The following is a 26944-nucleotide window of genomic DNA, read 5'->3' as shown; positions in this document are numbered from 1 at the left end:
GGGTCCACCCTAAATCCAGGCTGATGTCATCTGGGGGTCCTTAACAAATGACATAGGCAAGGACCCTGGTTCCAAATAAGGTCATATTCAGAGGGCCTGGGTGGACAAGAATTTCGAGAGCCGCCTTTTTAGTTTTTTTATTTTTTTACTTTCTGCCTACACTGTGCGGTTTGTGGAATATTAGTTCCCCCACCAGGGATCGAACCCGGGCCCTCAGCAATGAGAACACGGAGTCCTAACCACTGGACCACCAGGGAATTCCTGAGGGACCCCTTTTTAGAGATGAGGAAACCGGGGACCAGTGAAGCAAGGTGGTTGGTCCGGAGTCCCCCAGCTGGAAAGTGACAGAGCGGAGTCAGGATTCAAACTCAGGCCCCATGGCCCCAGGACCCACTGTAATATTTCTGCTGGAGCCCAGCATCTGCAAGAATTCCTAACCTGCACGTCCAGGCAGGAGGTAAAGCAAGTAGGAAATCCTCAGCTTTTGGGAGCAAAACATAGTCCCATCCTCCAGTCACTCTCTAACTTCAGCTGGTGAACAAATCCCCAAACGGAGTTTGTAAAATCCCTCTCAGAGGTTCTGACCCAGTCAGCTGGATCTGCATTGTAAACAGGACGCTAAACCCCAGATGACCAGGTACAGGTGATCCAGGCGGGTCCAAAACCATGACCTGAGAAGCCCCGAAGCATCACTGAGATCAGACCCTGGGGTTGAGATCAGCCCGTCACAGCTCAAGGCAGGAGCAGGGAGCACAGCTCAGCCAGAGCGACCGCTCCCCGTGCCTGTGCCAGATGAGCCCAGAGGGCCAGGCCTGCCAGGGAGCAGAGGGCCTCATCCCGCCACAGCCAGCTGGTGCCGAGCAACCCAAGGAGGAGTGTTTGGATTCAAACTCCCATGCCTGAAGGAGCTAATGCAAGCTCATTCTGGGAGAGCCCCAAGGCAGCTCTGGGCTCTGCCCAAACCCCAGCATGGAGGATTTGGAAAGGCCCAGAGAATGAGCCAAAACCCTCTTTCCCCTTTACAATTCCAGCGCCAATAGCTTTTCCCCAAACCAGCCCTTTCATAGCGGCATCATCCGTGCATCCTCAGGGCCAAGCGATGATGGAAATCGGCATCCAAGTCTTCCCGGCCAATTGGAGCTGCAGCCTCGTACCCTACGGAGTACAGCTCCTGTCCACCACCCAAAGCGGGGAGGAAAACAGGTACAGCTGGTGAACAAGACGTCCTTGGCCTCTCACTAGAGGCCTCTGTACCAGGTCTCATGAAAAGACATGAGCTCAGCTTTTGGACCAACCATCCAGGTCTCCAGGGCCACTGCAGTGGGCAGTGGCTCTGCCGGTGGCCACACCCAGAATCACCTCTGGCTTAAAATTCACTGCAAGTCCCAAACCCTCTGAGATTTAAGAAGGGAAAGAACAGGGGAAAAAGGAAAGAAAGGAGTCGCACCATCCAGGCGGCTCTGTGAAATAAGGAAGCATCCCAGGATGCCTGGAGAGTAGACATCCACTGTGTTTGGGGTTCGTTTGTTTGTTTCTAACAAACATTTTTTTAATTGAGGTAAAATTAGTATATAACATTATGTTACAGATGTACAACAGCGTAATTCGAAATTTGTGTACACTACAAAATAATAGACCACAATAAGTCTAGTTACCATTATTACCATACAATCACGCCCCTTTGCCGATTTCACCCACCCTTCCCCCTTCCCCTCTGGTAACCTTTTATTTTGTATTAAGACATGGACCATCTATGTTCCTTTTTTTCTTTTTTTTCTTTTTTTTTTTTTTGCGGTACGAGGGCCTCTCACTGTCGTGGCCTCTCCCGTTGCGGAGCACAGGCTCCGGACATGCAGGCTCAGTGGCCACGGCTCACGGGCCCAGCCGCTCTGCGGCATGTGGGATCTTCCCGGACCGGGGCACGAACCCGTGTCCCCTACATCGGCAGGCGGACTCTCAACCACTGCGCCACCAGGGAAGCCCCCCTTTTTTTCTTTAACTTCCTTTTTTTTTTTTTTTGGCTGTGCAGTGAAAGCACCGAGTCATAACCACTGGACCACCGGGGAATTCCCGACAGGGACCATCTAAAAGCAATGATGCTGGTATGTCCAAACCAAGTTCCTTCCTCTTCCCCATTGCAATTTATCTTTTCATAATTTTCTTATTCCTCTTAGCACATTCAGGGTATAACATATTATCTTCTAGGTCTGGGGATGGGAAAGTGCAGGCAGGGAACATAAAGAGAGAGATCATCCCCCAGGGAGTGTCAGGCACCCAGGCCTGACCTGCACGGAACTGCAGGCGAGCCCAACCTTCTGTGTCTGCCAAGAGCGGTCTGCCAGGGACCACACACCACTGGACAGCTGAGGCTTGCGGCAGAAGGGACTCAACGGAGGTGGGAAGGGGCTGTGAATTCACAGCCTTGGGCTGAACGTTCTTGCAGCAATTCTTGACCATGCTGCCAACATGGCTTCCTGAGCTGAAGTTATCACTCCACCCACAGTAGTCCTTTCCTGCTCTCCCTCATCCTACTTTTCCGAACACTTGTTCTGTTGGTCACCATCTCGCGTTTCCTTGAACGTGACTGCAATCTGGACTCCTGTGATGATTGAGGAATATACTGATTCTTTTTGGGATAAGCATGTTTCTGGAGTCTCAGATAAACCCCTATTTTCTGGCCATCGGTACAGTTCCATAAGGCGTCCCAACTCACTTTATTAATTGGAGGCATCATGGTCGGCAAGAGATAAACTGGTTTACTACAACTAGATTTGGGGCAAGCCTTGAACCCTTCGCTTGTTTCAGGAGAATGAGCTTGATCATCTGTATTCAGTGGCTCCACACTGACTTCTTTTTTTATATTTTTGTTTATTTATTTATTTTGGCTGTGCCCGGTCTTAGTTGTGGCACATGGGATCTTCGTTGTGGCCCGTGGGATCATTTAGTTGCGGCATGCAGACTTCTTAGTTGCGGCACGCGGACTTCTTCTTAGTTGCGGCGTGCGTGCGGGATCTAGTTCCCTGACCAGGGATTGAACCCGGACCCCCTGCATTGGGAGCGTGGAGTCTCACCCACTGGTCCACCAGGGAGGTCCCTCCAGGTTGACTTGTGAAGTTGAAGAAACACCTGGTTCCCTTTGACGGTCTTCAACAATTCCCTCAGTAACTGGAACCAATGTAAGAGTCACACTTTCTTCATCTAATGCCTCTCGAAAGAAATTCTTCTCGTAATTTGGGTATGCCATTTTTCTGGGGTTTTTAAACAATTTTTTATTGAGGTGGGATTCACATAACATAAAATGAACCACTATAAAGTGAACAACTCAGTGGCAGTTAGTACATTCACAGTGCTGGGCAAACACCACCTCTATTTGGTTCCAAAACATTTTTATCACATCAAAAGGAAACCCCCTGCCCATTAAACCACCATCACTCCCGTTACCCCTCCTCCCAGCCCCTGGCAACCACCAATCTGCCTTCTGTCTCTGGATTTACCTGTTCTGGACGTTTCGTATAAATGGAGTCATACAACATGAAACTAGACATCTGTTGTTCGTAGCTGCCCAGTGCTCCATTTCCCCCTCTTCTGATCGCAGCGACCATATTTCACTTTGGGGAAGCCACCCCACAGCTCGCCTAAGTCCACTTGGCTGCCCACCCGCTGCGTGCAGGGGCGGGCGCATGACTCAAACCTGGCAAATCAGTCAGCGTGATTGGTTCAGGGATGGGCTTGTGACTCGATCTCCCCCAATGAGAGCAGCCACAGGACTTCTGGAGCAAGCGGCTTCTCTGCTTGGCTCACTGAATCAGCAGAATGGGAGACTGAGGCTGCCGGCAGCCACCTTTGTCACCATGGAAGGAGTGCCCACCTGGGAAAGAAACGCACCTGAAGGAAAGCAGAGACAAAGCACTGAATCCGCGCAAAGGGCTCGTGTGTCCGAAGCAAAGAAAGCCAAACTGAGGGTGGGCGTTTGCAACAAAGCAAGGATTTTGTTGCAGGGTGCCAAGCAAGGGAACGGGAGACAAGTCTCAGATCCACTCCAACTTGGTCTCTGAGTTAGGGATTTCTAAAGGCGAAGAACAAAGGAGCTGGGGTTAATCATCTTAATCAGCTGTGGTCTATGTGTCTTTGAACCTGTGGTCTGTGAACCGGGGGCATCTGTGTCAACATAGTCTGTACAGGTCATCTTGACCTGGAAGATATCCCAGAACATCACATAAACGGCAATGCTTATTGGAAAGCTGCGGCTCAAGGCCCATGACCTTCGCTACTCCTTATTAATTAGGCAAACATGTGATCGAACAGGTATGGCCTAGGACAGAGAGGAATAAGAAGACCAAGAACAGAAACCTGGGTGTTATTTTAATTATAAATTAGTCATTATAATGACTAATAAATTTTAATTATAATTATAGATTTTTAAATTTTAATTATAAATTATTTTAATTATACATTAGTCGGTTTCAGCGGGAGGCTGGTTCTTGTCCACATTGTCTGAGCACCTGGATCCAACTCTGCCTGAAGGTAGCACTATCCTCAAAACATTTCACTTTTGAAAGTCGATCGCATCCTGTTGTGATCAGGGCTGATTGGAACTGGGTTTCTGTAATACGCAACTAAAAGGGACCCAAACAGTACATGTGGCATTTCACTCACCTGCCTTTGCATACTCCCATCCTTTATGAAATAAAATGCAACTCCTTAGCAAGGAACATACAGTCTTCCTGATGCAGCCCTGTCTCCTTCTTCCTTCATCCCTTGTAACACCCCCTCCTCATTTAATATGCCAGCCACACAGTTCATACACACACACACACACACACACACACACACAATGCTTTTCCTGCCTTAGGGTCTCTGCTCTTTCTGTCTCTTCTGTCCAGAATGCTCTCATCACCCCCACCCGACTCCCAAACACTTACTCTTCCCTTATCACTTGATTCAGGCATGATCTCCTCCAACAAGCCTTCCCTGACTCAGTGTCCCACCTCTCCTCCAGCAGAAAGGCGTGTCCCCCGGGCTCCACACAGCCCTGAGTTGTGGTTCAGTCACAGATCTTGCCCACACATTGTTGTTCATTATCTGCCCAAGTCTGGTCTCCACCCCACCCCCCCCCCACCCAAACAGGGATCCTCCAGGGCCAAGTGTGTGCCTGACTCTGCTGACAGTACAGTGCTTGGGCCACAGTGAGGCTGAACTGCTTTATTTTTTTTTTTCCTTTATTTTTTTGGCTGCATCGGGTCTTAGTTGCGGCATGTGGGGTATTCGCTGAGGCCTGCAGGACCTCTCGATGCGGTGGTGCGGGCTCTTTGTTGCCCTGAGGCATGTGGGATCTTAGTTTCCCGACCAGGGATCCAACTCGCATCCCCTGCATTGGAAGGCGGATTCTTTACTACTGGACCACCAGGGAGGTCCCTGAACTGCTTTCAAAGAAAGTTTATTTCCCAAGTTTTTCCCCAAGATTTAAATTTATGCTTTCATCCAGGCAAGCGTCAGCTCTGTTCTGTCCTGTACTTAAGGATGCAACGTCTAATAGAGACACAGACATAGAAAACAAATGTATGGATACCAAGGGCGAAGGGAGGGTGAGGTGGGAGGAGCTGGGAGATTGGGATTGACACTATACACTATTACTACTACGTATAAAATAGAGAACTGATGGGAACATACCGTATAACACAGGGCACTCTACTTAATGCACTGTGGTGTCCTAAACGGGAGGGAAACCCAAAAGGGAGGGGATATATGTATGTGTGGCTGATTCATTTTGCTGTGCGGTAGACGCTAACACAACATTGGAAAGCAACTATACTGCAATAAAAATTAATTAATAAAAAAATAAAAATTCAGATTCTGAAAAACAAAAAAGGATGCAATGTCTAATATTTCAGTGGTTGGTCTTTGTTTTGGCTGAGATCGGACTCTGGAGCCCTCCTCTCCCTGGAGCCACCCACCCCCGCCATGGTTGGGGGAAGGCGAGAATGCGGAGAGATGGGATCCGCTCACAGGAAGGCCTCTGACTCCTACTGTTGAGGCCGGGGGAGCGCGGAGATCTCTCCCCCAGCCTGGGATGATCCAGATCAGGCCCTTCGATGCCACCCAAAGCCTGTCTAAGGCTTTTCGTAGCGGCCACAATCATGTCTTTAAATGTGAGAGCCCGGAGGCTGTCAGAGGGGGTCACCTGTCGTCCCCGCTTCCTCACCGATGACTGATCTGCCGACCGGCCCAGGCAATCATGTCAGGCCTCTGCCTGCCTCGGGCTAGCTGGCTCCATGCACTTCAATGCAATGTCTGAGCCTCCGTGAGCAGAGAGGGGCGTTGGGAGGTGACAGTGTCAGGGTGGGGCTAGGAGCCTGCCAGGCACGCCTTTCCTTGTTTCTGGGTGTCCCAGAAGGGACCCCCCCCTCTGGATGCCGCTTAAGGTGTGAACAGGTGGGGTGGGGCTGAGCTGGGTACCGGGGACATTGGGAACTGGCTATCCTGAGTCAAAGGATGAAGATGCCTCAATAATAGGCAACTTTAGCTGGTTCGCAGTGGTTTCCTTCCCCCACCAGTCCCTCCACTTACCTGTCAGGGAGTAAAAGTTGCCTCTCTGGGGCTTCCCTGGTGGCGCAGTGGTTGAGAATCTGCCTGCCAATGCAGGGGACACGGGTTCGAGCCCTGGTCTGGGAGGATCCCACATGCCGCAGAGCAACTAGGCCCGTGAGCCACAACTACTGAGCCTGCGCGTCTGGAGCCTGTGCTCCACAACAAGAGAGGCCGCGATAGTGAGAGGTCCGCGCACAGCGATGAAGAGGGGGCCCCGCTTGCCACAACTAGAGAAAGCCCTCGCACAGAAACGAAGACCCAACACAGCCATAAATAAATAAATAAATAAATAAATTTAAAATGCACAGTATTCCAAATAGTATAAAAATAAAATTATTTAAAAAAATAAAAGGAAGTCTATATATTTGTAGAAATGACATTTAAAAAAAAAATGTTGCCTCTCTGGACACTTCGTGCCTCCTACAACTGCTGGTCTAACTTCCCTGGACCAACTGCACACCTGGGCCCTAGAATTCTAATGACCCGGCCCATCCTAGGACTCACTCAGGGAGAATGGGTCCCACTGTTCTGGCAGGTATTGGGGAACCCACTCTTGGCTTCTCCTCTCCTGCGGTCAGCAGGTCAGGACCGGGCACACTGGAAGCCTCATCCTCTGAGAAGCCAAGCCATTCACCAGATAGCTGCCTGCATTTGGAGCACCTGCATGGCCCTTGTACTCCCCTCCAGGGTCACTCAGTGATCCTACAAGCTCCCAGCCAGACCCAGCTGCCCCGGCGGATGAGCACAGGACCCAGCTGCCCCGGGAGTCAAAGGTTGCTTCTTAAGTATTCATTTTTCCAGAACAGTCTATTCATGTGGGAGAAGAGGGATGTTTCATTCACTTATTCATTTATTAAGCCTTCATCCAGAGCCACTATGAACCAGATGCTGTGCTAGGTAGTGTGTGGGGTGCAGTGCCCACCCTGGACCCAATAACAGTAATATGAGTTAAAAATAGCTGAGTGTCCAGGAAACCCCTGGCAGTCCAGTGGTTAGGACTCTACAATTTCACTGCCAAGGGCCCGGGTTCAACCTCTGGTAGGGGAACTAAGATCCCGCAAGACGTGCAGCATGCCAAAAACAAAACATATTTGCTAAGTGCAGGAAGAGCACAGTGACAGAGTGCTCTGGGCCCTGGGAGAGAATGAGAGAGCCGGGGTCCCTCCGAGGCTCTCGCCCTCCTTGATTTAGTTTATGTGACAAGAACTTACAGAGCCTTCGGTGCCAGGCGTTGTTCTAAGGACAAACACCAAGCCATTTCATTCTCATAAGAGCTTTGTGGGGTCGGTATTATTATAACCATATTTTATGGAAGCTGGGGGGCACAGGGCACAGAGAGGTTGAGTTGCCCAAAGTCACACAGCTGCTAAGTGGCAGAGTGCTCTTTGTACCCCAGCAGTCTGGCTGTGGCCCTGCTCTTACCAGCCCACCAGGATCTAGATGACTCTGAGGTCAGAGGTCAGCCGAGCTGAGGGCTCCACGCAGGGCTGTAGGGCTCTCAGGCTGGAGAGCTCTGTCTCTGTCCACCAGCCGTCAGGGGTGGACTCCAGGAGCCACATGGGTCCGCGCAGTGCAGAGCAGGAGGTGGCCTCCCACCCCTCAGAACAAGGTTTTACACCCCCATTCAACTTGAATGAACTGTTTGTTTTTGAAGGAAAAGCAACACAATGAAACCTGACACTGGGTAAAGGGCCTCTCCTTCTACCAGTGAGGGGGGATGGGCTCCGAGAGGAAGCTCCAGGACCCGTGCAGTCCCTTCCGCCTGGACCGCTGACCGCCACGTGAATGCCAGCCGGAGAGAACATTCCGAGGCCCCGGCGGCCTCATCACCTCTCCCAGGGGTTTGGGAGGGAGCCTGAGAGGGCGGCCCGGCTAGGAGCTTGCAGCCTCCCTCGTGAGAGCTGACTCTCTCCTGGGAAAATGGACACGTGAAATTCTAGAAGCGGGGTGGATCATGTTCCAAATGGTCTCTGCTCTCAGAAAGGGGCACCTTCTGGATTGGGACAGCCTCACCCAGATGGAAACTCCACCAGGGCCCGACTTCTGTCTTCTTCACCACGTCTGTCATCCCAAAGCCCCACAATCGTCCTGTAAAGGACAAGACAACCCGCTGTTTAAGTCCACAGGTCCCGCCACCCAGATGAGACCATCACTCTGCCACAACTGCTTTGCCTTGTTCAGTACATAAGGACGGGCTTGGCTTGTCCCAGTAAAACTTTATTTATGAACACTGACATTTGAACTTCATGTTATTTTCACGTGTCATGAAATAGCATTCTTCTTTTGCTTTTTTTCCCTCCTAAGCGTTTAAAAAGGTGAAAACCACCGTTAGTCTTCAGGTTGTACAAAAACAGGTTGTAGCTGGATTTGGCCAACGACCCCTGACGTGGTGGCTGCACAGCCCTTGGGATCAAACGCAAGCACGAGGCTTCTCACACTCCGCCAGTTAGGGCCCCCTGGAACCCCACGGACCCCACATAACATCTGCGGTTCTCAGTTCACACCTCTCTTGTGGGCTCTTCTGGATCATTCTTCCTCCCTTTCCTACGCTTGATTTTTTTTTTTTTTTTTTGCGGTACGCGGGCCTCTCACTCTTGTGGCCTCTCCCGCTGCGGAGCACAGGCTCCGGATGCGCAGGCCCAGCGGCCATGGCTCACGGGCCCAGCCGCTCCGCGGCATGTGGGATCTTCCCGAACCAGGGCACGAACCCGTGTCCCCGACATCGGCAGGCGGACTGTCAACCACTGCGCCACCAGGGAAGCCCCGCTTGATTGTTTTCAAGGCCCAGTTCAAGCATTCCACTTCTGGGAAGCCTCTCTCAATACACAGTCGGGTTTAGATGCCCTTCTCTTTATTGCTTGAGCCGCAAAACTGGGCCCCGGTGCGGTTGATGCCAAGTCTGAGGACAGCGGTTTGCTCCTTGGCCTCAGGCATCAGCCTGGAAGCTCCTAAGTGCAGAGCCTGGGCTTTCCATCCCCATCCCAGGGCCTCCACGGGGCTTGGAACATGGTAGGTGCTCAATAAAGGCTTGTAGGAAAAATTCAGCCTTCCTCTTCCCCTTCCCCTTGTCCTTCCCCCTCCCCCTCCCCCTCCTCTCCTAGTCCCTAAGGTTGTTGGTCCCCAGGGCCCAGGCCTGGGCTCTTCTTTTCTCCATCCACCCTCACACCTTCTGTGAGCTCACCCCACGTCAGGGCTTTAAGGCCATCAGCTTCCCACTCATATCTCCAGGTGGATATGGGGCAGGCATCTCGAGGCTTCCATGCCCCACACCTGCTCCTCTCACGGGCTTCCCCATCTCAGGTGCCATGCCCCAAAACCCTGGGGTCGCTCCTGAGCCCTCTCTTCCTCTCACAGCCCCTGTGTAATCCATCAGAAAATCCTATTGGCCAGACTCTCAAAATACATTCACCACCTTCACTGCTCCTGCTGGCCCCAGCCACTGGCCTCTCACCTGGATGGAGGCAAAGCCTCTTAACTGGTCTCCTCTCTCCCTGGTCTCTGCTTGACCCCCCTTCACACAGCAGCCAGAGGGACCCTGTGACAGCATAAGCTCTCGGGCAAGTCACGCCTCTGCTCAGAGCCCTCCCGTGGCGCCCATCTCCATGGACGAGTACATGATCTTAAGAGGGGTCTGTCTGCCAGGCACCACTGAAGCGCCTCACTCATTGCCCCTCAGGAGAGCCCTGAGGTAGGGCCTGAGAAACAAAGGCCCAGGGAGGTTAAGTAGCTTGCCCAAGGCCACACAGCTATAGCCATGATAGAACTCAAATTCCTGACTCTGGCCTTCCTGATCACACTCTCTGAGGTCAGCTGCTCCACCAGAAAGGGAGCACCTTTGTCCCAGGTACCCTAGTCCCCTCCTTCTTTCTTTCTTGTAAATATTATTTTTCAATAAGTACTACATGTATATGGCCTCGAATTTAAAATGTATACAAGGGGGGACTTCCCTGGCGGTCCAGTGGTTAGGACTCAGCCCTTTCACTGCTGGGGCCCGGGTTCGATCCCTGGTCGGGGAACTAAGATCCCGCAAGTCATGTGGTGTGGCCAAAAAATAATAAATATATTTTTTAAAAAATTTTAATGTACGCAAGGGGAATACAGTAAACCTCTCTCCAACCCCTGTCCACCCACAGCCACCCACTTCTCCTCCCAGAGGCAACCTTCTGGAGTTCAGCGAAGCGTCACCCTCGTAGGTGTCACGGGCATGAAGTCATGCGCTGTGGTCTCCGCGTCATACGTGCAAGGCCTGGGAGCGCTGGCTGCCTCTGATCAAGTCACTTGTTCTCTGCGGGCCTCAATTTCCTCATCAGCGAATCGGGGGACCAGAGATGATGCGAACACTTCTGCCGCTCTGAAGGTCAGCTTCAAGTAGTAACAATAATAAAGGAGGTAATAGGCATGCAAGTGACTTGTCAGCCGGAAACGTGGAGGCATCATGACCCCGTGGGCAGAGGAGCCATAGAAATCAGAGACTGGCCTGGGAGCGACCAGCCCAGTGTGTGCTCGGCTCAGACCTGAGGCCGGAAGGGCATTGCTTGCTTACCCTGGGGTTCCAACAGCATCCCCTTCATCTGGTCCTCCATCCATCCTTCGCTCCCCGTGTGGATAGAGATGCTCTCCAGCCGGCTCACGCATCTGCTTCTCTTTGCTAAGCTCTCTTCTAAGCCTGTGTTCACAGGCCAGAGCCCTGCCCACCACCCTGAAGACCTGGGCTGCAAACCCACACGGCATTTCCAAACTCGTGAAAGAGACAAGGGGCCTGGAGATGAAACATCTGAGTTGGGGAGGAGGTGGCCACTTCCAACAGAGCAGCTTCTAAGACTTTAATCTTGTCAAATGTTAGCTGTATCAAGCCCTGGAGCATGTCTACGGCCCTTGGGATCCTATTATTCTCCTAAACAGGCTCTTTGCCCAGAAATCATCTTGATCCACAGCCTATCACTTTCTTTTCATAGTATCACACCCTTACTCCTACTTACATCCTCCCAGACTTTCCCAACCTCTCCTTCCATCTGGGACCCTTCACATCTGCCAGATGAGGCCGTGTCTCCCCAAAATCTGTGCTACGGCCAAGCTGTCGTTTCATCTTTGCTCATAATCAGGCCCTCCAGCCTCTTCATCACTTTTATTGCCTTTTCTCCTCAAAATTCCCTCCAGGGTCGCCAGTGCACTCTCCATGTGAAGACCCAAAAGCAAATTCTCCCAATAAGAAACGTCCTCTTATCTCCAAGGTGCTATTTTTGTGCAAGGACTTCTCATCAGCCTGACTGCAGACACGATTTTGGCTGCATCGAGCATATTTGCGATACTCGTGGTATCACATGCTCTATCTGAGCGTGGGCTTTCTCCCCACTCCCAGCCTGCTTTCCTGCTCTCCCTGGATCCTCTTCATCAAGCTGTAAGAGGAAACTGCTCTGTGTTATGATCTGTTTCTGCCTAAAGCACTTTCAACCTGAGGAACAAAGCCGTGGGGCTCAGCAGGTAATCCTGGAGCCCTGCGCCCGCGCCAGCCGCCTCTGCTGGTCGTTCCTGCATCCCAGGGCCCCTGCAAATGTCCGTGGAGCATCTTCCATGTGGCAGGTAACGCCGGAGGGCTTGGCCACATTATCTTATTTCCTCTGAAGCAACAATCCTAGAGGGTTTCCAATATAGGGAGTGGACACTAGGGTTGGACGGGTTAAGTAACAAACTTGGCCATACAGTCGGGAAGCAGCCGGACTGGAATTTGAACCCAAGGCCTCACCTTTCCTGTGGAACCCATAATGCCTCAATGGCTGTGGCCGATCAGCCGGGACACCGTGGAGCTGGTACTTCTGGTAAAGAGGGACTTGTTCGGGCTTCCCTGGTGGCGCAGTGGTTGAGGGTCCACCTGCCGATGCAGGGGACATGGGTTCGTGCCCCGGTCCGGGAAGATCCCACATGCCGTGGAGCGGCTGGGCCCGTGAGCCATGGCCGCTGAGCCTGCGCGTCCGGAGCCTGTGCTCCGCAACGGGAGAGGCCACAGCAGTGAGAGGCCCGCGTACCGCAAAAAAAAAAAAAAAAGAGGGACTTGTTCTCCAGACACTGCTCTACCTCCAACAGTAAACAGCCAATGCGCTTCTGGTCTCTGATCCAAGCTGAGCAAAAGATACTCCAATGGCTGCACTCGTGCATCTACTTGCCCAAGAACTGCATCGCACCGTCGGTCCTTGATGAGATGAGAATGCAGGAAACTCCAGATTCGGGGCCCAGAACTGTCCTGTGCTTGAGCACGTGGTGTTTGGTTCTTCCAGGCAGGCCTTCACATTTACCCCTTTAATATTAAATACATGAAACAAACTTGGACACGAGTGTTCACAGCAGCACTATTCACACAAGGTGGAAACCACCCACGTGTCCGTAGACAGACGACTGGATGAACACAGGGTGGCGCAGCCAGGCAATGGATTGTCACTCGGCCATAAAAAGGAACGAAACGCTGGCACACGCCGCAGCCCGGGTGAACCTTGTAAACGTGCTCAGTGAAAGAAATCAGACCCAAAGGGCCACATATTCTATGATTCTATTTTATTTATGTCCAGAGGGAATTCCCTGGTGAGCCAGTGGTTAGGACTCTGGACTTCCACGGCAGGGGCCACAGGTTCAATCCCCGGTCGGGGAACTAAGATCCCGCAAGCCACGCGGCGTGGCCAAAAAAAATTTTTTTTTAAGTTCTTTTTTTCATTAAAAAAAAAAAAAGAAAAGAAATGTCCAGAATAGGTAAATCTATAAAGACAGAAGGCAGACAAGTGATTTCCAGGGGCTGCAGGGAAGAAGGAACCAGAAGTGGCTGCTTAATGGGTGGGGGCTCCTTCTGGGGTGATGATAAAGGTCAGGAACTAAATAACGGTCATGGTTGCACAACACGGTGAATGTATTTAATGCCACTGAAGTATACACCTTAAAATGATTTAAATGGTACACTTCATGTCATGTGTATTTTACCACAATAAATGAAAATTAAATGGGGCTCCAGGCTGGCATTGCAGACCCCTCTTGGCGGACACAACAGCTCTACCATCCTTCACTGGGTAAAGTGGCTAGAAGGGAACCTGATATGATCTCGTACTGCCCATTTGCCCATTCTGCCCTCCAAGATACGATGGAGGCCCAGGCGTTTTCCTTACAGCAACGAAGCGGAGTTAGCCTCGGGGGGTCTTGTCATTTGTAGACAGTATGATGGCCGAGATCTGCTTCAGAATAATACAGGATGGGGATATGCGGAGGAGTGAGTGGAGATGTGGGCAGAACAGGACTGGCCATGAGCTGACCATGGCAGACGCTGGCTGACAGGTGAGTAGAGATGCATATGATATTCTGTCCACTTCTGCATATGCTCACCATTTTCCATAATAAAAAAATGAAAATGGTACTTTTTAAGCTTTGGCAGAAATTTTTGAAAATATAGGAAAGTTTACGGACTGCAGCAGTCATCTAGAATACCACCACCTGGAGACCATCCCTGGTGGTGTCTTCATTCCATCCTCTCCGGGTCTTTTCCACACGCACGTGCAAATCATGCTCTAAGTTCTATGCTTTATCACTTTGGAAGCTCATCATCAGTGGTACCTGGCTTTGGCTACTAAGTCACTGGCATGCTGTGCTCAAAGTGATACCTGTAAGTGCTATGAAAAGCAGAGCAAGGAAAGGATTTTGGAAGTGCTCGGGGTGGAAGGAGGGGGTGGGCTGCCTTTTTAAACAGAGTGGTCAGTGTGGGCCTCCTGGAGAAGGTGGCTTTTCTCAGGACTCGAGGTGAGACAGCTGGCCATGGGTTCATTTGGGGGTGTTCCCAGCAGAGAGGTCAGCCAGAGCAAACACCCCAAGGCCAGCAAGTGCCTGACCAATTGGAGGCACCATGAGAAGGGGGGGAGCAGGGACTAGGCCATGAGGTCAAAGAGATGAGGAGGGTGTATTTGTTTTCTGATGCTGCTGTAGCAAATCATCACAAACTTAGTGGCTTGACACATCAGTAATTTATTTTCCTGTGGTGCCCTGAGGTCAGAAGTCCAAAACAAGTCCTATGGGGTAAAATCAAAGTGTGGGGAGGGTTGGTTCCCGCAGGAGGCTCCCGGGCAGTCTGTTCCTGCATCTTCCAGCTTCCAGAGGCCGCCCGCATTCCCTGGCTCATGGCCCCTCCACTTCTGCCTCTGTGGTCACAGAGGCTTCTCCTCTTCTGGGGTCAAATCTCCCTCTGCTTCCGTCTTATAAGGACACTTGAAACCATACTTAGGGCCCACCCAGATAATCCAGGATGATCTCCTCCTCTCAAGATCCTTCACTTGATCACATCATCAATAGACCCTTTTCCCAGGTAAGGTGACATATTCACCGGTCCCAGGGGATAGGACATGGCCATCTTTTGGGGCGCTGTTATTTGGCCCACACAAGGGGTCTGATCAAAGAGGGTCCTGTGAACCTTGTACAAACTTCAGCTTTTTCTCTGAGTGAAATGGGGGCCGCAGGAGGTTTTGAGAAGAAACATGATCCGATTTATGGTTAAAAGGATCAGTGTGGCTGCTGTGTTCAGAAGATTCTAGAAGGGCAAAAGGGAGACTCCATAGGGGGTTATTACAGCAATCGGGCGAGGGGAGATAGTGAGAACAGTCACATCCGGAACATCTTCTCATGTCACGTAGAACTGAAAGGATTTCCAGACAGGTTGGATGTTGAGTGTGAGAGAAAGAGCCAGGGATGACCCCGATGTCTTTGGACTGGGCAACTGGCAGGATGGAGTGCAGGTCACAGGGGTCAGGAGCCGGTTGGGGTGGGGAGGGAAGAAGTGGATTTGCAGAAGTTAGGTTTGAACTTCCTGTTGGGCAACTCGGCAAGATGGAGAGGCAGGTGGATGGGGCCGTCTGGAGTCAGGGGACAGTTCGGGCCGGACTGATGGCTGGGAGGCACTTGGGGGTGACCAGAAGAGCAGGGGTCCAAGGGCTGGGTGTAGGGCACACCAGCATTGCCAGCTGGCAGAGGAGGAGGGACCAGCAGGGGGAACTGAGAAGCAGCCACCAGAGAAGCAGGAGAAAACCAGGGGAGCATCACCCGTGACCCAAGAGCCATTTCAGGGGAGCGGTGAGGGCAACAGCAGCCCGGAGCCTGAGACTGGGAACGTTCCAGATCTCGCTGTGCACCCCAGTTCTAGAAGGAAACCTCAGACCTTCTGCCCACCTGGGTGAAAGACGGCCCCCCAGGTCCAGTCTTTTTTTTCTCTCACCATTTTAACCATTCTAAAGTGTGTAATTCACTGGTTTTGAGCCTATTCACAATGTTGCACAACCGTCACCACTATCTGACTCCAGAACATTTTCATCACCCCAAAAAGAAACCCCACCCCCATGGGCAGTCACTTCTACTCCCCCTCCCCCAACCCAGGCACCACTAATCTACTTGCTGTCTCTGTGAGTTTGCTCATTCAGCTCATTTCCTATCGGTGGAACCACACACCACGTGGCCTTTTGTGCCTGGCTTCTCTCACTGAGCATCGTGTTTTCAGGGTTCACTCGTGAATCAGCACTTCGTTGCTTTTTATGGCTGAATAGTATTCAGGACGGCTATACTACCTTGTATGTTGTTGGTAGACATTTGGGTTGTCTCCACTTTCTGGCTATTGTGCATAATGCTTCTATGAACATCTGTGTACGAGTTCTTTGTGCAGACCTATGTTTTCAATTCTCTTGGGTGTAAACCTAGTCTGGGAATTGCTGGGTCTTGTGGTGACTTTACGTTTTTGAGGAACTGCCAGCTCATTTTCCACAGGGGCTGCGCCGTTGTACAATCCCCTAACCATGTATGAGGGCAGTCAGAGTCTTTTTGAACTGTAACTGCTCATCACCCTTCTCTAATTCTTTGTGTGTGCACACATGTGTGTATGGGGTGGGTGTGATCCAGTGGACCCCAACCTCTTTAGACTCTAATTTTAGAGAAGCCAGTTTTATCGACCAGTCTAGAGAGTATCATGGCAACCTGCAGCTTCCATGTTCTGGACCAAGCTCGCTGAGGGAGGGGCAGGAGGCCCCTGGGGTGTCCCGTGATGCTCTCATTTCCAGGGTGGGAGAGAAAAAAGCCTCCTCGTTCATCAAAACCACAAGGGGATGTCCAGCGTAGAGAAATCTACAGACGGAAAGTAGATTGATGGTGACTTAGGGCTGGGGACAGGGGATGGGAAGATAGTCGGGGGATAACTAAACCATATATGGTTTCCTTTTAAAGTGATTTAAAAAAGAACTAACACTGTAGGAGGTGATAGTTTCACATATCTTTGAATATACTAAAAAAGACTGCATTGTACACTTTAAGTGGGCGATCCGTATGATATGTAAATTATACCCCCCAAAACAATTGTGTAAAAAAAACCCACAAGGGAGACTGGAGAAACTCTGGGACAGAAGCCAACAAAATAAAGTTCTCTGAAGAAAGCAGCAGGAAAGCCCAGTTTTCATCTACAAGTTTTCAGCAACATTCCTGCACTCTCGGTCCTCGCCTTGCCTTCATGCACATCTCTTAGGTTTGTGCCCAAACTTTCCCCCACGGAGGAGTCAAATCTCAGCACATCTCACAGGAGGTGGAGAAAAGAGCCAGGAGGACCTGTCCAGCCCCTCTGCTCTGGGTCAATTCACGTGGTCTCAGCCGCCCCCTGGTGGACACTGGGGACTGAGCCTTAGAGACGGGCATACGGAGGGAGCTGGCGGCTGGACCAGTCTGAAGAGCCTGGCCCACAGGGGTACCTCTTGGTGTCTGAGTCCCTTTGCACCCAAAGAAGGTCAGTTCTAGCCCCTGTGTGACCCTTTTAAAAAAATTTAAATCCTTTTTATTATGGGCGTTTATTATAGAGAATTGCAAACATTTTTAAAATAAAGAAATAGTCTAACGAACCCCTACGTAGCCACAACTCTGCTTCAACAATTACCAACATGTGGCCAGTCTCATCCTCACTTTGTCTTGACCTCCGTCCACTCCCTCCAACTGTATTATTATTTTTTTTAAATACCCAAACTATCTTTTCTTGTTTTTATTTATTTTTTATTTTTTTATTTATTTATTTTTGGCTGCATTGGGTCTTCGCTGCTGCGTGCGGGCTTTCTCTAGTTGTGGTGAGTGGGGGCCACTCTTCCTTCTGGTGCACGGGCTTCTCATTGCGGTGGCCTCTCCTGTTGTGGAGCATGGGCTCTAGGCATGCGGGCTTCAGTAGTTGTGGCACGTGAGCTCAGTAGCTGTAGCTGTGGGCTCCAGAGTGCAGGCTCAGTAGTTGTGGTGCATGGGCCCAGCCGCTCCGCGGCACGCGGGATCGTCCCAGACCAGGGCTCGAACCCGTGTCCCCTGCACTGGCAGGCGGATTCCCAACCCCTGCACCATCAGGGAAGCCCCAGCTGTATTATTTTAAACCAAATCCCAGAGAGCATAATATTCCATCTGTAAATATTTCTGAATGCATGAAAGATAGACTCTTTTTAATCTCATCACAATACTATCACACCTAAAAAAAAAATCTTCAACATAATTAAATTACTAGTGTCCTATTATCAATAGTCTCCTCAATGCCAAAAATATTTGTTTTTTTTTTTAAACAGACTGAATCAGGATCCACTAAGTTTGGTTGGTCTGACATTTAAATTTCTTTTAGATAAAAAGGTTATAGGCTCCCTGTTCATCTTGCATCTTATTTGTTGAAGAAAACTGCTCTTCTATTTTTTCCAGCTTTATTGAGGCATAATTGACAAAAAATTATATACGTTAAATGTACAACAAAAAGATTTGATATACGTATACGTTGTGAAATGATTACCATAATCAAGCTAATTAACACATCCATCACTTCACATAGTTATGTTGGGGGGGGTGAGTGGTGGTGGTGAGACCACTTAAGACCTACTCTCTCAGTGTTTTTCTATTTTAACACATAATTTAGATTTGCAAGTGGCCTGGGATTGCAGCCGTGTTCACAAACAGAGGGAATGGCCGCATGCCGACCGTGGTTGTGGTTGGAGCTACAGTTTTATTTGCTTTTCTGTCCCAGTTTTCCCAGCTCTCTGTAGCTCTATTACTTTTATCGTAGAAAAACGATTTTTAAGACAGAAAATACACCTGATACTCTGTCAGAGAAAACTGACAAATACCACACAATTGATGTCTTTCAAATGACCAGAACCTAAAATTTGTCCAAGTCCTTCTGAGATTTCCAAGCCTGTGAAGCAGGCGGTGAGAAATACAAGGATCTCTGAGATCCTGAGTCCAGGTCTGGGCAGGTGAGGCCCCCGCTCGGTTCCCAGGCTGGCCCCAGTCTACACAGGGAGCCCTGGACCTCTCTCTCTTAGCTGCCCCTCTTCCCTGAGCTCGGAGGCCCTCCTCTGTTCTCCTTCCAGAACAGTCGGCCATCCTCCAGCCCTGGTGGCCCCGTCACACAGCCTGTTTGCTGGCAGCACTCTGATATCCAAGGCAACATCAGTGATTTTAAATATTGTGACCGATTCAGATGTCATTTTGGGCCAACTTGGCCCTTTGAAATTTAGATAAACATGGCTCAGATGTCCTGATTTCACAACCGGCTCAGGTCCAGACCAAAACCCCAAATGGACACACGACACACAGTGTTCTCCCCTCCTCCCCCGTGGTTCCCACTCTGCTCTCCCAGCAGTGGCGGCGGTTGGGGGACCTCCATTCAGCTTCTGGTCAACAGACCTGTGCCCCTTGCCAGTTTCCTCCAGAATCCAATCACACTTAGGATGTCCTGGGATGGGTACCTTTACTAAGATACTAATGGCCAGGTGGGTGGGGCTCCAGGGCTCCCTCATCAGAGGGCTTGAGGGTGGCTCTTTAGCTGGGCTAGAGCTGAGGGCACATTGACATGAAAGTTGCCTTCAGTCAACTGAGGACAGCACCAGAAAATAATCCAGAAAGATGTTATTAATAAATACTTTTCCGGGACTTCCCTGGTGGCACAGTGGTTAAGAATCCGCCTGCTGATGCAGGGGACACATGTTCGAGCCCTGGTCCAGGAAGATCCCACATGCCGCGGAGCAACTAAGCCCGTGCGCCACAACTACTGAGCCTGTGCTCTAGAGCTCACAAGCCACAACTACTGAAGCCTACGCACCTAGACCCCGTGCTCCGCAACAAGAGAAGCCACCGCAATGAGAAGCCCGCGCACCGCAACGAAGAGCAGCCCCCACTCACCGCAACTAGAGAAAGCCCACGCGCAGCAACAAAGACCCAACACAGTCAAAAATAAATTAATTTAATTTAAAAAATAATAACATTTAAAATTTTTTATTTTTTTATCTCTTTTTTTACATCTTTATTGGAGTATAATTGCTTTACAATGGTGTGTTAGTTTCTGCTTTATAACAAAGTGAATCAGATATACATATGTTCCCATATCTCTTTCCTCTTGCGTCTCCCTCTCTCCCACCCTCCTTATCCCACCCCTCTAGGTGGTCACAAAGCACCGAACTGATCTTCCTGTGCTATGCGGCTGCTTCCCACTAGCTATCTGTTTTACGCTTGGTAGTGTATATATGTCCATGCCACTCCCTCACTTTGTCACAGCTTACCCTTCCCCCTCCCCATATCCTCAAGTCCATTCTCTAGTAGGTCTGTGTCTTTATTCCCGTTTCACCCCTAGGTTCTTCATGACATTTAAAAAAAAATTTTTTAAATAAATGTTTAAATAAATAAATACTTTTCCTTACAAACACGTTACTAATAGGGTTTTTTAAAGTGGAATCTAGAATTTTCCCCTAATGACCGATCAATTACTTCACCAGTACATTATCATTTTCTCTTAATTTCTTCCTTTCATGAGTTAACCAGTAGTCCCATCAATCTGGGAATCTGAAACACGTACTTTGCCAATTTTTATCCTTATTTGTGGTTGCTGGAGAAGATGGGAGTGGGGAAATCCCCTCCAAGTGCTGGCACTCAGCGTCCCTCAACAACCAGGTGGCAGGGCCCTTCTCTGGACTTCCTGCCCCTTGAGGGAGGGTCCCAAGGGAGGACCTGTCTGTATACCCAGCCCTAGCAGTCCGCCTTAGTGGGGTGGGCTGTCCAGGGCTGGTGTGGGCTTTCCAGAGGGGAAGGGGTTGTCTCCTTCCACCTCTGCGGATGTGTCCTGGGAGAGCCCAAGGGCCATGGGGTAGGCGGAGATAGAGGACCAGGGTTAGGGTCTCCATCCGGGTTATGGTTATGTGTGTGTGAAAGGGTTTAGAGCAGAATCCTGCAAGCATCCACCAGTCCTGGCCTGGGGATGGCGACCCCAGGACCCGAGAAGAGGAAGCTGGGAGAAAACTCAGCATGGCCACCTTTGGGGACCTTGATTAGTACGTCATAAACCGCTGGCAAAGCAAGCTGCAGGCAGCTGCAGGGGCGAGTGTGGCCAAGAGACGGCCAGAGCGGCCGCTCCCGATGCGGCCACCAGGCGGCGCAGCGGAGCCAGCAGGAACTCGGGGAACTGACAATTCCCTCCCGCCAACAATGCCCTCCCGCCACTGCTGTCCAACTGTCAACCCCGGGCCATCCACCCGTGTCACCTCGGTAATCTTCACCGACGCCCAAGGGGGGTGCCATCGCCATGTTACAGACAGCCACAGACTTGGCAAGTTTCCCTGCTGAAAAGTGGTGAAGCAGGACTGGAGCCCAGACGCAGTCTGCCCACAGGTGGGAAACCACCCTGCCCTTGTGTTTTATTTTTGCTGCTGCTGCTGCTGTTGTCGGCTGCGCGGCATGTGGGATCTTAGTTCCCCGACCAGGGATCGAACCCACGCCCCCTGCAGTAGATGCGTGGAGTGTTAACCACTGGACCGCCAGGGAAGTCTCCACCCAGCCCCTGTTTTATGGTCACCGTTGGCACCTCAAGTGTCCCCTCCAAGGCTGATGAGGCCTGGGGAGATGACGATGACCCGGGTAGGCATGGATGTGGGACAACGGCGGTCCTTCGCCTCTCTAGACAGCCTCTCCTGGGGGCCCTTCTCCTGTGAGCCCCAGCTTTCCTTCCACTCCCAGCTCAGGGGCTGATGACCAGGGTGAGGGGTTTTTTGGCTCAGTGAATTTTTTTTTTTTTTTTTTTTTTTTGCGGTACGCGGGCTTCTCACTGCTGTGGCCTCTCCCGTTGCGGAGCGCAGGCTCAGCGGCCATGGCTCACGGGCCCAGCCGCTCCGCGGCATGTGGTATCTTCCCGGACCGGGGCACGAACCCGTGTCCCCTGCATCAGCAGGCGGACTCTCAACCACTGCGCCACCAGGGAAGCCCAGTGAATAATTTTTTAATGGACTTTATATTTTAGAACAGGTTTAGGGTCACAGCAAAATTGAGGGGAAAGTTCAGAGATTTCCCATTTACCCCCTGCCCCCTCATACTCACAGCCTCCTCCACTACCACCATCCACCACCAAGTGGTACTGTGGCTACAGTCAATGAACCTACGTTGACACGTCATCACCCAAAGTTCATACCTGACTGTGCAGTTCATTCTTGGCGGTGTACATTCTATGGGTTTTGAGGAATGTGTAAGGACAGGTATCCATCATTGGAGTGGCATACAGAGCAGTTTGATGGCCTAAAAATCCTCTGGGCTCCTCCTATTAATCCCTCTCTCTCCCCATCCCCTGGCAACCACTGACCCTTTACCATCTCCACAGTTTTGCCTTTACCCAGAATGTCATATATGTAGTTGGAATCATAAAGTATGTAACCTTTTCAGATTGGCTTCTGTCACTTACTAACATACATTTAAGTTTCCCATAGTCTTGGGACTTCCCTGGGGGCACAGGGGATAAGAATCCGCCTGCCAATGCAGGGGACACAGGTTCAATCCCTGGTCGGGGAAGATCCCCCACGCCGCGGAGCAACTAAGCCCGTGCACCACAACTGCTGAGCCTGCGCTCTAGAGCCCGCGAGCCACAACTACTGAAGCCCACGTGCCTAGAGTCCGTGCTCCGCAACAGGAGAAGCCACCGCAGTGAGAAGCCCCGCACACCGCAACGAAGAGTAGCCCCTGCTCTCCACAACTAGAGAAAGCCCGCGTGCAGCAACAAAGACCCAACACAGCCAAAAATAAATTTTTAAAAATACATTTAAAAAAAGTATGATGCTAGCTGTAGTTTTTTTGTAGATTTTTTTATGAGGTTGAAGAAGTTCCCCTCTTCCTAGTTTGCGGAGAGTTTTAGTCATGAATGAGTGTTGGATTTTGTCAAATGCTTTTTCTGCATCTATTGATATGATCATGTGATTTTTCTTCTTTACGCTGTTGATGTGATAGATTACATTCACTGATATTTGAATGTAGAATCAGCCTTACATACCTGGCATAAATCCCATTCGGTCATGGTGTTGAGCGAATAATGTTATGCACTAGCCCTGTGACAGGTTATGCATCTCAAGTGCTACCACACCCGCCCACCCCAATAAAGTTGATGCGTGAGATTGCAATGCTCGTCCTGACTCATGCCTCTCATTTGGAGAACTCCCTCCTTCCCTCAGTTTCCAACTTTTTAGAGCAAGTAGATATGGCCAGGAGCCCACAATCCTGACACTTTCCTCCTCTCTCCTCTGCTATCTCAGGGCTCTGCCCACTTGAACTGGAAGCCACCCCAAACCTTAGGCGACAGATCAGGGGCCTAGCAGGTCTGGATCGTCCTTCTGTTGACTCTACGTGGTGAAACACAGGCTCCGTGGCCGAGCCCCTAGGCCCACACAATGTCCCCAGCTGGCCTTTTCAGCCTTGCTTCCTCTTACCTCCCCACTCCAGTTCCCGGCCCCTTAAACTCTGGCTACAACAGACAATAAATCAATGGGTGGTGCATTCGTCCTGTACATAATTACCAAGAGCCCCTTTATGCCGGGCCCTAAGCTTGGTTCTGCAATACAAGGCGAACTAGACCCGGTCCCTGCTCTCAGGAGCCTTCAGTGCTGTGGGAAAGAGATGTGAGTAAACCAACCCCTGTAACACAGTTGGGGAGTCAGTGCCAGAACAAGGGTGACACAGGGGTCTTTGGAAGCTCTGCAGTCTCCAGCCTCTCTGTTCCTTCTCTTCTACTCACCTTTTTAAATGTTCTTCCTGGGGAATTCCCTGGCGGTCCAGTGGTTAAGGACTCGGCGCTTTCACTGCTGTAGCTGGGTTCAGTCCCTGTTGGGGAACTAAAATCCCACGAGCCACAGCCAAAAAAGAAACTTCTTCCTGGATTCTTGGTGCAGCAAACTCCTATTCATCCTGCAAAACTCAGCTCAAATGTTTTCTATTTCGTGAATCGTTTCTTGGCTGTCCTTTCTGCTCAGGCAGACTTAATTGCCCCTTGGTCTTTGCTTTTATAGCATTTGATGCATGCTCCAGGCCCACCTTTGGTTCACGCTACTGGATATTCCTGACCCCAAGTACAACTCCCTAGGAGAGTGTAATGCTGGTCCCTGTGTGGCCACCATGTCCCACCAGGCAGCCTGGGCTTCTGCTTTCAGCTCCAACTGCATCCCCCCAATTCTCCCTCTGGTGCCAGCATGAGACCTTCCCCAGTCCCCCTCCTTTCTGCTGCAAGCACTTTAATCTCCAGCCTTCTCCCAAGACTAGAGAAGCATCATTTTAAGCATCCTTGAAAGCGCTCAGTGGCACTGGGCATTGGGAGCCCGGACAGGGCCACCCTGTACAGTTGGGCGGGATGTGCACATCGCACATCAAAGGGGGTACCATTCACATCACGGGCACGCTGGACATCATAGATTTGTATGTTTAGTGCACCAGTTTCTTGACAATCAAGGGTCTTGAGGAAGGGATGCCTTTTACGAACTTTCACAGGGCAATGGCCCTGGGCCTGAGGTAGCCGAGGCTGGAGGAAGCCAGCTGCCTCGGGTTCTGAACAACACTGAGGACGCTGGGCCCAGGGAAGTCGAGGGAAGGAGGGGGAGGGGAGAGCATGGCTCCAGACGCAGCCTCAGCCCTGGGCTTCCCCCTGTTCTGGACTTTCTGCTCCTGGTGGCTCCCACTGGGCCAGGTACGAGTGGCTACTGATTAATGGAGGCCTCCAGGCAGCTGTGTGTGGCTTTTACCATGAGCTGTGGGCGTGTAAACTTTTCAAAGTCAAGTGTGGGTGAAGAGGCATCTAGCATGGAGATCGAGAACAAGGCTGTGGGTGTGGTGAGCAATGGGTTCAGCTCCAGCTGTGCGTGACCTTGGACCAGTCATCTCATTTCTCAGCCTCCACATCTGTGGGTTTGGGGCAGCGAGGCTACCCACCCACCCCACGGGCCTCTTGCGGAGTAGAAATAGGACTTTGCATGTAAATCGCTTAGCACATAAACCCGGATACGGGTGACCGTCAAAGAATAAAACAGCAGTGGGATGGAGGCCCAGCAAGAGGCACCGGGCTCCGGGACCTTTAGGAGACCACACACCTGTTTTAATTACTTTACAAAATCGGAAGAAAAAAAGTGAATATATTAGTAATGAATGTATAGCGGCAAATCCAGCCTGAATTATGTTTGTCTTTATACCAATGCACTTATAAAATATATCTTAAAACAATTTTAATGAAGGAAGGGACCCAGGAAAGCAGAAGTTCTCAGGGCCCGTGGAAGTCACAGCACAGCCCTGAGCCCTACAGTGTGCGAACGTTCTGGACGCCCGTTCTTCGGGGATGTCAGTCCACTTTGCAAATAACAACGAAGCTCTGAAAAGGACACAGTGGAGGACAAATTCCAGGCAGATGCTCTTGGGGCCCCCCCACCATGCCCACAGCCCCACTGTTGTCCTGGGGGAGAGTGGAAGACAAACCACACATCTGGACCTTCGAGGCCTTGACAGTGGATGACAGAAAGTATTGATCCAGTGATTGATTCTGGGTTTCCCTGGCGATGGTCAGGTTCAGATTCTCGTTGGAGAAAGAGAAACAGGAAAACACTTGGCACCAGAGACTCAAACAAACCGCTCTGATCCAGGAGGGCTGGCGGCAGCCGGAGCTTATAAATAACTGTGGCGTGGCCCCAGCCCTGGAGCCAGCGCGTACAGGCCGTCCCGCCTGGGTCTCGGCTGGCACCCGTGGCATCAGCGAGCTGTTATTTGCTGCTAGAGAAGGAGGGAGTGGCAGAAGGCGGCTCAGGTGACTTTCATGGGTGCACTTGCTCTGGTCCCACAAGTAGACAGGCTCCCAGCCAGCCAGCGTGGGAAAGGTCACGGGGCTAATGTTACTTGCCTTTTGAACGAGTGTCCCTCAGAGCCCCGCAGCCTGGGACCCAAACGTGTTTATTATGAAATGTGGTTGTTTTTTTTTAACATCTTTATTGGGGTATAATTGCTTTACAATGGTGTGTTAGTTTCTGCTTTATAACAAAGTGAATCGGTTATACATATACATATGTTCCCATATCTCTTCCCTCTTGCGTCTCCCTCCCTCCCACCCTCCCTATCCCACCCCTCCAGGCGGTCACAAAGCACCGAGCCGATATCCCTGTGCCATGCGGCTGCTTCCCACTAGCTATCTACCTTACGTTTGGTAGTGTATATATGTCCATGCCTCTCTCTCGCCCTGTCACAGCTCACCCTTCCCCCTCCCCATATCCTCAAGTCCGATCTCCAGTAGGTCTGTGTCTTTATTCCTGTCTTACCCCTAGGTTCTTCATGACATTTTTTTTCTCTTAAATTCCATATATATGTGTTAGCATACGGTATTTGTCTTTTTCATTCTGACTTACTTCACTCTGTATGACAGACTCTAGGTCTATCCATTTCATTAGAAATAGCTCAATTTCATTTCTCTTTATTCTGAGTAATATTCCATTGTATATATGTGCCACATCTTCTTTATCCATTCATCCGATGATGGGCCCTTAGGTTGCTTCCAGCTCCAGGCTATTGTAAATAGAGCTGCAATGAACATTTTGGTACATGACTCTTTTTGAATGTGTTTTAACAACCCGTGTTGCTTTCTTCCAGGGCGAAAGGATGCGAGAGGAGGGGTGCACGGGGGCAGACTCCTAAGAGCCGTCGGGCTTAGAAGCTGTGGCTGTGTGCAGGGACGAGGGGTCGCCACCCTCGGGGGGTCTCAGTGAGCCCATTGTCCCGTGGGCACTGTCCCTTCTCACGGGGCCTGGCTGTGCCCTGCCAAGCTGTCAACATCTTGCCATCACTCCCGCTTACACACACCAAAAGGAAGCAACAGGCCAACCTGCCTGTCACCATCCAGCTTAGACTCAGTGTCTCCCTGTACAAAGAGAGGATGCTCTCTGGGGCCACTTCCGGGTCTGACCTCTGGCTCCCAGCCTGACTAAGCATCCCTCTCCTGACTAGGGTACTTTAGGGGTGGGGAGAGCTGCCGAGGAGAGGACCTTCTGAGCAGGGCAGTAGATGACCCCCAGGACCACTT

General features: G+C 50.8%; 1 pseudogene; it reads right to left on the bottom strand.

The window, feature by feature from the left end:
* Window positions 1-2142: 2142 nt before the first annotated feature.
* Window positions 2143-6237, bottom strand: LOC101283159 (developmental pluripotency-associated protein 2-like; annotated as a pseudogene).
* Window positions 6238-26944: the final 20707 nt, after the last annotated feature.

The sequence above is a fragment of the Orcinus orca genome, chromosome 1, assembly GCF_937001465.1.
Source record: "Orcinus orca chromosome 1, mOrcOrc1.1, whole genome shotgun sequence".
Classification (NCBI taxonomy): domain Eukaryota; kingdom Metazoa; phylum Chordata; class Mammalia; order Artiodactyla; family Delphinidae; genus Orcinus; species Orcinus orca.
This window is presented reverse-complemented; position numbering and strand designations above follow the sequence as displayed.